The sequence below is a fragment of the Vollenhovia emeryi genome, unplaced genomic scaffold (assembly GCF_000949405.1).
Source record: "Vollenhovia emeryi isolate VEMERY1.0 unplaced genomic scaffold, V.emery_V1.0 DF939254.1, whole genome shotgun sequence".
In the NCBI taxonomy this organism is placed as follows: Eukaryota; Metazoa; Arthropoda; class Insecta; order Hymenoptera; family Formicidae; genus Vollenhovia; species Vollenhovia emeryi.
Window position 1 is genome coordinate 348,311 of NW_011967112.1, and position 9,779 is coordinate 358,089.

Here is a 9,779-nt window from a genome sequence, read left to right on the forward strand (position 1 = left end):
TTAAGTGTTAGGTAGCTTACCTGATGGTTAAAAAGTATAGTATACGTAACACATACTATATATGCTATCAGAGGTAAGCTACCTGACATTTGGAAAAACCGGCTTTTAGTAATTTTTCAGAAACCTTTCTATAAAGTTTCAAGTGTAAGAATCGCGGACATTTTACAGTTTCATAGCTGTCTCAGAGTTATTGCAGAAACATTTTGCGATATTTCTGAAATATTTCTAAGAGATTTTTGTAACCTTACAGAAACCTTTCTATAAGCTTTCAAGTGTAAGAATCGCGGACATTTGACTGTTGTAGAGCTGTCTCAGAGCTATTGCAGAAACATTTTGCAATATTTATGAAACGTTTCAATCTATCACATGAAATATTTCTGAAATATTTCTGAAAGGTTTTTGTGCTGTATGGGGTAGCAATGTTGCAGTGCAATATTTTTGGAATAATTTGTTGTACATAAGCGGAGAATTTACTAATTACATATGCATCCGGGCCTATTTCAATACACAGCTAGCTATTGCGAGGCAACCTAAGGAAGTTATGTCGCTTCGCAATAGATGGAGATTGCCGAGCAACACTGCACTGATCAAGTACCTAATAATTCGCGCATTATTGGTATCAACGAAAATAACATTATAAAATTCTCGTAATTAGAAAATTTTTTAAATAGAAAATATAATTTCATTATTTTTTAAACATTGCTGCAATATTGCTGTCGAAAGTTTGCAATTTTATATCCCTGCAATGTCTCTGCAAGATTGCACTCTGTGCTGTATGGGGATCTAAGTGGACTCAATCGATAGCTTGTACATTATGCGTCGGTGGACGATTCTTCGTGCTTGACCCGTGCCTGCTTAGCGCGGGGGGACGCGCAAGGGATGCGAAAGGGGGCGAAATAACCTTTGCATTTCCAAACGCGAGCGTGCGTGAAGCCGGAAAGATCGGCCGCGGGAGGGGAAAAGAGTTATGGTATACGAAGGCGAGCGCGGTCACGGTAATTACTACCGTTCGTTTCGGTACGACGAATGCCTCCTCGCTTCCGTGCTCAATGGCTCATCGGTATCGGGAGATGTAACCAATAACATAGATCTACCAGTGAACGGTATCATCAGTCAGTCCGCCCGCCGCGGGCGCGCGGCATGTTTATTACGAGGCGCGGGCGCGTTTGCGCGTCGACGGAACAAATGCCTCCACCGAGAACGGAAAGCCACTCTACCCCGAAACCCGTCCATTTACCCCCTGTCCTTCACTTTCGTCGCCTCCTCACCCGCCTGCACTTTCGTGCGCGCCTGCCGCCGCTCGCGAAATGTATTGTACACACACGGGGTGAGCCGCGAGGAGAGGTCAATATTTCGACGCCCGGAAGTCTCTTTGCGAAGGAAATCATTCGTATAAATATAGACCGGTCCAATTCTCAATTTGGAGTTGTTGCTGTGTTGCTCGGAAGGAGGAACACGATGTCTTAGCCGTCCCCATATTGGTAAATATCGGGGCATATCGGATAAATGTTATGATTTTTATATCAAATGCAAAACTCATATAAATAGATTACTGAGATTTAACGTTTTTTTTTATTGATTCGATAAATTTATTCACTTCAGCCAAGAAGTGGGGCTTGGTTTACGAATCTCATATCTCAATTCGTTCCTTCTATATGTTTCGTTGACACTGTACTGTCTAACCCTAACTCGAATTCTACGCGGAGAGAATTTTCCTTTAAAATTTACCCTGAAAATCGTGCAATCGTGGGACAACGTGGCGTTTTGAAGAACTTTATGAGAGTTTGTGGAAATTTTTTCATAAAATTCTTCAAAATGCCACGTTGTCCCACGATTAATAAAAAGTTATAAGAGGAAGGACGGAAGGAGAGGGAGAGAGAAGCTTAGGGATAGCGGAAGGAGTACGCGGAGAAAATTTTCTCTTCAAATTTACTCTGAAAATCGTGTAATCGTGGGACAACGTGAGATTTTGAAGAATTTTATGAGAAAATTTCAAAAAACTCTCATAAAGTTCTTCAAAATGCCACGTTGTCCCACAATTACACGATTTTCAAGATAAATTTGAAGAGAAAGTTCTCTCCGTGTACTTCTTCCGCTATCCCTAAGCTTCTCTCTCCCTCTCCTTCCGTCCTTCCTCTTTTGTAAGTTTTATTAATCGCTAGACAATTCTTACAAAAGTGCAGGACCTTATTCAATGTTGATTTGTATTATTTTATACGCGCGGTTCGTCATTGAGATCTCGAGAAGTTGGAGGATTATGTAAGAATTTAACAGCTTCTCTTCTTACGTTAATGTATTCATAAACTAGATACTTTGTTCACCTTCGAAAATATCTCCAAAGGCACTTATATACGTACGTGTGTACATATGAAGCGCGCTAGGAACGTGGCAAGAATGTTGCGAGGAGGCCGGAGAGATGAGAAAAGTAAGGCAGCTTAATTCGAAACTTTCGAAAGGGATCGCATACGCGTGCATATAAAATTCTATATCATTTTCACATGCGTGCGTAGGAATGTGACAAACCCCTGATGCGTTGTTACCATTTTTTGTGATCTCCATCCGGGGAAAAATTTTCAAGCATATTTCCGATAAAATGCAATAACGCGTGACTACCCGCGTATATTTAAACGCGTGTATTTCAGCAATTTATCTGTCGAAAATTGATGCGAAAATCCTCGGCGATAGAAAAACACGATCGACGCTTGGAAAAATACAAACTCTGAAGATTTGTGTTTATTTAAACATTCGTTTAGATTACGCGAAATCGGAAAATTAAACAAATCGAGCGTGGTTAATAACCGGTTTATTAATACCGTTCAAATATCTCGGCCGTTTTAAATCGCGTAGAGTCATTTGTGAGCGATATGACGTGTCTTATTGATTAAATTTGGCACATTATTAATAGATTTTCGTACGAGTAATTCGCTTAATTAGTATATGTGTCATTTAATATCTTGCTAAAATTGCATTTGTAAAATCACATTTTCTATCGCCGAAATATTGTAATCAATAAGCGCAAATTCGAAAGTTGCTTTGCGGATACGTCGAATTACTCGCGTGTCCACTTTGCGTAAACCAGCCATTAAATTGCGGAGGGAACACTAACAGCTCTTGCTAAATTCCAACGTGCTTATTGAAATTTTCTTAACAATATTTCGCAACTCTTGATTGTCTTTTCGCAACGTTGCGTTTCTACAATCGCATTGAAAATAATTGTAATCTCAATTACTTTCTCAAACGGCAAATCTGTTATACGCGGAAATAGCATTACAATTTACGCAGAATCGCATTTCTTGCCTGAGATTGCGATTTGCCGTTATATTGCACACACTTTCCATATATGTGCAACATTACAGTTAATAATAACTAACAATAATAATAGGTAATGTATAAATAGTATACGTAACATAGCAATATAGATAGCAATCTCGAGCGAAAAATGCGATTCTGCGAGAGACATAATTCCACGTTTTCATTTTTCTATTCGCGCACGACATTATACATCGTGAAAAAATATCGTAAAATACTTTTATGTTACAATAACTCTTGTTGTGTGCAAGCATAATTCACCTTATTTATCAATTTCGCATCGTTACGTGCGTATATACCGGAGAAAAAAGATATCGCGCGATTCTCGCTCATGATGTTTTCTATGGATTTCAACCGGGTTGAAAGGTGCGCAGCGTCAATGAAACTTAGAGGAAACAATGTAGAACCGCGTGTCTTTAACGCGTGTGCAACATTTCGTTACTTCGCACAAGGACGCTGCTTGTAGCGGCTGCACGCGCGTTAGATAAGCGAACAAACTTACTTTTATCCCGGTACCGAGGTTTGTTTATTCAGGATTTTTGCGAGACGCATCTCCTATCCCTAACTCTATGTCTCTGTATCTCGACACGCTTCTCTCGTCCCCCCTCCGAGGAATTTTTCAGTTTCCGCCCACCGTCTCGGGAGGGAGCGCTTTTCTCTCCCACTTCGGAAGTTAAACAAACGGTTTATATGAAGTATCGATACGTAACCGAACACACACTTCCGAGCAAGTTCCATTGACGGTATAAGCAATTTGTTTTGTCGAGCGGAACTTGCCGATACCGATATATACGAGCCGAGTTCTCAGCAAAATGCTCCAGCGGTTTGGACATGTTTCTTCCAACAATAAAATGACCAAAGACGTACAGCACGCTGCTGCTGCTGCATTGTAGCGCATTTTCATTCAGATCTACTACAGCGTGGAAACGTGCACCGTGCAGCAGGTGAGGCAATTTAAAGAGTCGCGCAGCGTAGTTATGAGAAAAATAAATGTAATAAATGACAGAGCAATTCCTCGTTTATAAAAGAAAATCGCGCGGCGCATTTGCGTCGCAAAGTTTCGCGAAACTTATTAAATGATACGAAACGTTGCCGTCCGTCTTCCGACAATATTCTCACTTTGCTCTCTTTCTTGTATCGAGAGGAGGCGACGCGGGCTCTATTTTCTGCGTGCACGCTAATCGATCTCGCGCACATCTCGCGCGAGGACAAAATCCTGGTACGCGTGCGGGCAAATTGTGTTCTGATCGCACGCCGGAAAATAAGATATCTGTTCTGCGTGCATACAAAGGGAACGGCGCTTTCTATGCATGGAAAAATGGACAGAATCTTATTTCCATTTCCCGGCGCACCTATCCGCGTCGCGGAGTATCCACGAGGGATTCGCCCGGGACACGAACTCGCGCGCAAGTTTTTCAATTCGCATGCGATCTTAATCAGCGCCATATGTGTACCGACAATTTTTCTATCACTTTAGAAACAGGACAGAGCGGCGGGGCTGTTTCGGTCAGTTAAAGGGAAATTCGGGTAAAACGTTTTCAAGACCGAAAGTTAAAAAACACCCCCGTGACTTGAAAAGCCCCTCTCTGGCTCGACAATTTTTAAGCTGATTTTGTCTTTAGCCAACAATGAGCGAAATAGCCCCGTTCCATCCGAATCCCTTTTAAAGCCCTAAATGACTTTATGATTGACAATTTATTTCGCTCGTGTCTGTCGAGACCACGCTGTATTTTTTCCCCCCCCTGTTTAGCCTTTTTTACGCCTTTCAACCGTTAGGTTATCAGCGTGTTTTCTAAAAATTCTTTCAGACTCACGCGCTTAATCTTGGTTGAACACTGTATTCAGGACTAGGCGCTTAAACCTCCTTGAGGCGGTGAATTTTTGAAATTTCCCGGGGAAAATATGCGGGAAGAAGACCGAGGGCCGGGATCGAACCGGCGGCCCTACCATTACTTATAATCACTCGTGTTAGCACAGAGCTACGCGTCATCTCACCGCGCTGTATTATATGCGTTCCTCTGATCCCCGACGAATAATTAAAGATACGACGAACGAAGGGGCGCTGTTTAATAATTCATGATACTCGCTGAACGAGGTACGGCAAGTATTTTAGAGCAAGCTAATGCTACACGTATACGCCTGGTTCGGTTGGTACAACTCTCGCCCTCATCCGCTTCCCTCTTTCCGTTTGGAAAGACGTGTGCGCGCCTTCCTTTCCGCCCCATCTTCCCTCGGTCCCGCGGCAATGCCCGAATTTTGAACATTAGTTTGCGAACCATTTAGCACAACCACACGACGATCTCGTCTGTGTCTCCCTCTCTCTCTCTCTCTCTCTCTATCTGTGAAAGCAGTTTGAATCACGCAGCCTCTGCATACATCGTACACTCCCTTTCTCTCTCGCTTACATATAGATTTAACCGCAACATTCTCACTACCGACACGGCATAGTCATTGTGCATTAAGCCTGGCAATGCGCGTGGTGTGGGCCCCCCTGTCCCTCCCCCCCCCCCGACGGATACGACAGCTTCACCGGGAGTAATTTCACCAAGAAATTAGACTTTCTTGCAACTCGCGAGATCTGCTTATATCCACTCGGAGCACGCGAGATGCTATGATTTTTTAAAATTTGCTTTGTAGTTTGCGGGGATCTTTGCAAAAGCCCCGCGCAGAAATGATCGGTGTTCACTTTAGAGCGAGTGAACGTAACGTGCGATGTGTCTCTCATCGCGATTCACCGTTCTGTAATTAACAAAGAGTGGCGATTTAACGATGCTTCTTAAATTGTTGCGCGCAGTTTGCAGCGTCGTTGAAGTTCAGTTGCTTCGACTGTACTTAGTCATCTTCAGCGTATATTGTCCCTATAAAGATATGTCGATGATACAATAATTAATTAAAATCGTTAACGCACGGGTAGAGTAAATTATTAAATTGTTACTTGTATTCTGCTGGCGAGGCTCCTTTTCCAAAGTGAAGTCCGATATTCAAATGTGGTACAACATCCCAGATAACATGCTTGTCTAAAAGACATCTTCAAGACTTCTTTAAGACGTCTTTAAGATACCTTTTAGACGTGTATGTCTAAAAGACGTCTAAAAGACGTGTTAAAGACGTCTTAAAGATTTGTTATCTGGGATATTTCACATCGGCAAATGTGAATGGTGTGGTAGCTAATTAGACTTAATTTTGGATTTGGAGCAGAGTGGTCTACGTCGCTCAGATCTTTCTTTCGTAAAACTGACCGAGTCATTTTTTTTTCTTTGTAATGCCCCAGCAAGACCTAATGCCCAAACTAATGCCCAAAAAATGTCTAGTAATGCCCAGCAATGCCGCAAATCTGTACACCACAATGCCCTCGGCGGTTTCCCCCTCGGTTTCGACCCTATTTTTGGGTCCTTGTTAAGTGACACTGTGTGAGTCAACGTCGTCCATAGGACAGAGTCAAGTTATAAAAATACAAGTACATGTGAACACTGTGGATGCTCGAAGATTTAGCTGTCAAACGTGGGGCGGTCCACTCGAGCGTCTTGAATATTTTCTTACGTCCGAGAAATAATATGCGAGCGATTTCAATGATTTCGTCAAAGTATCCTCCGAGAAATCCCGCTAAGTTTGCCGCGCACACAAATCAATTACACCAAGCGCTTCCTTTTCATTATCTTCCGCTTTTTTCCCAAGCCCGTTAAGTCGTTTACAGCGCCTACGTAGCGGTCGTTTTACGCAACACTAAATCTAAATTTGCTTTTCTTAAAGGACGATCACTTTAGAATGCAGCGATAACAGAATTTGCGCCCGGTGAATTTTCCGATAACGAAATGAAGGAAATCTCTGGAGTAACGAGGTAAATGTTTAACTATAAGTCAGGCCGTCCCGCCTCGCGGAATATGCCTGGACACGTGCCACTCGCGGGGGCGCGTGTACGACCGAAATAATATTTAACTTGTCCCGAATTGAAAATAATGGCGTTATCCAATATCAGTCGATCGCACGATAATACGATGACCTAACAGGGTTACACTAACGTCTCTTGAAATATTAGCGAAATCCAGTTGTAGCAGTTACGTGTCGTCTAACTCGCCCTCGACGATAAAAGGGTCAACGAATCCAATTAGGTACGAAGCGCGCGGGATCCCGATTCTCGATGAAGACGAGAGGCGAGCGCCCTGGAAGGGTCCTCCCTGCTGCCGCGGAGAGGCAGCTCGCCTCGGTCGCGGACTCGCGCCCTTCGGAAGGGCGCCCTTCTCGCTATCAGTTATCGCCGCGCCGAGCGGTTCGCGCGCGGTCGCGGGCAATCTCGGGACTCCGTTGCCGAGCTCGAGCCACACGCGTGCTCGATTCGTTGCCGCGTACAATTCCCCGGGCCCTTCCATTCGAGAAGCCGGCGTCCGCGGCTTCCGGAGCTCCCCGCGGTACCCCGTCAAATTAATCTCGAGCCGAAGTTCGGCAGTTTGCCCGGCTGCAAGACCCTCGTTTTCCCTGCCCGTCTCCCGTCCCGCCCTCGATCGCGGTTTCGTCTTGGTGGAACGCGATATTACTTGCGAAAACAAGTAATGACGGAAGAGAGCGGATATTGTCAGATTGGCGCGGAGCGATCCGAGCTTTATGCGTTAAATATTAAGCTATCTGAGATCTCCGTCGAGTTTTCTGCACGGGATCGGAAAGGATCCGTTCGAAGGCGTCGCCGAGCGTTTTGATCGGTAAACGTTATCTCGGAACCGCGTGCGATAAGTTTCCTATAACCAAGTTAATCTAACATATGCAATATTACGAGTTGCGGAGTAGGGTCGACCGAGGCGAATCGAATCACTTTAGTTCAGTTACCGACGCCGAACTGTAAACAATGTGCACGCACTGGCGTTTGTTTTACGAGCGGAGGAAAAAGGACGAAGTAAAGGGGCCGGTTTATGCAAGGCCGTAACTGTTAACTTACGTCGGAATCGGTGAAAATTGCCCAATCGCCGTTAAAAGCGAGGAGAATAGTTGACTGTAGTTGGTTCATTTTTACCGATTCCGGCGTAATGCGTGGTCTACAATGCGAGTCGCAGAGTCGTAGTCGTAAGAATAATCGACTGCGATTGGTCAATTTCGTCAGACACATAAGAATTGACCAATCATAGTCGACTACTCTTACGACTACGACTTCTATGTAGACGACGCTTAAGTTTGCGGTTACGGCCGGATCGGATCGGTGTGTAATAAATATAGTCTCAATCCTGTGATCCGATTCGCCTCGGTTTATCCTGTTATAATTTTTTTAACGACACGTCAGTAAAGTCTGCTATAATCACCGCGAAACAAGTGCGAAAAATGCATTTTATTGCCGCAGCAAAAATTAATGTCCACTAATCATTCTCGTCTTAAATCAAAGCGTCGCTCGCAAATGTCGGAAGATCCTTGTCGCGCTTCCCCGCGCAATTTCGAGAAAATATTTCAATTATTCAAGTACGCGAGTGTTTCCACCGCGACAATCCACCAATTACCGAGCTCGATTATCGACCGAGCACGTTAATCGGTCGCGTCAAACTGATGACTCGATCACTGAGATTTGAATCGTGTGCGCCAGACCTCGACACACGTTCCGAAAGTAGCGACGTACAACCGATCTGATCGAAAGATATTCGCGCGACGACGGAAGACGCAAAAATGATTTAACGTACTTCATCGGCTCCCTAAAATGCCACGTATAAGTGTTCACAGCACCGTTCCTTTATTACGCTCTCCTCCGCGCCGTTTCGAAAATGGCGCCCGCTCTCTCCGTCCAGCCTTCGTCGAGGGGAAACTTGTGCGAGAATAATAAATATGTAGATGGACTTAAAACGACATTACCGAAACTTGGGGCCGTCGGAAATTAAAAAGCGACCGCGCGCTTCCCCCGACAGGTCCCGCAGGAATACGTAATCTCGGTGGAAAGTTGGCGCCAAGTGGGGGAAACGCCGACGGTCGAGAGAGTCTTTGAAAAAGTCGCTCGGCTTGTGGACTTACCGCGGGCACACGCGCGACGAGGTTCAGCAGCGCAGCGGGTCGGCGGCAATGATCCTCGAGGGCATAACTGTTGCTTCCCGCGGGTAGTGCCGGGCGTCGAGTGAAATGGGAATACAACGCTGCCACGCTCGCGCGTGCCGTTCGGCTCCGCTCCGTACCGTACCGGCGGGTAGACGGTGCGCGACTGTGCGCCCGCGAGAGCGCGATCTCCCTTTTATGGGTCGTCGCCCGCGCGTCCACTCAAACGTCGACACTCGCTACTTGACGGCTAACGTCACTCCGATGCCGCGGCGATCTTGCGCGCGTTTTTTAGACTTGTACGACGTACCGTAGATTAACGGGATGTATAAAATTAACGCGCTACTTTAACGTAGAATAGTAATGTAAAAGAATGTAGACACATGTGATATTTAAACGCGAAACATTCTTCAAAGCGCTCGGCAAAAGTGTGCGAGCGTACTTTTTCGGAAGAATTATTTATCGCGAGCGAG

At 44.9% G+C, this 9,779-nt stretch overlaps 1 protein-coding gene across 3 annotated transcripts in view; it reads right to left on the reverse strand.

Annotated features, from left to right (window-relative positions):
* Window positions 1–9,755, reverse strand: part of LOC105559797 (lachesin-like) — a 50,387-nt gene extending 40,632 nt beyond the window's left edge. For all 3 annotated transcript variants that reach the window (XM_012008385.1, XM_012008384.1, XM_012008383.1), the window contains exon 1: window positions 9,289–9,755. The gene's annotated coding sequence lies outside the window, so the exon portion shown is untranslated. The remainder of the gene's footprint in view (window positions 1–9,288) is intronic.
* Between the last annotated feature and the right edge of the window lie 24 nt (window positions 9,756–9,779).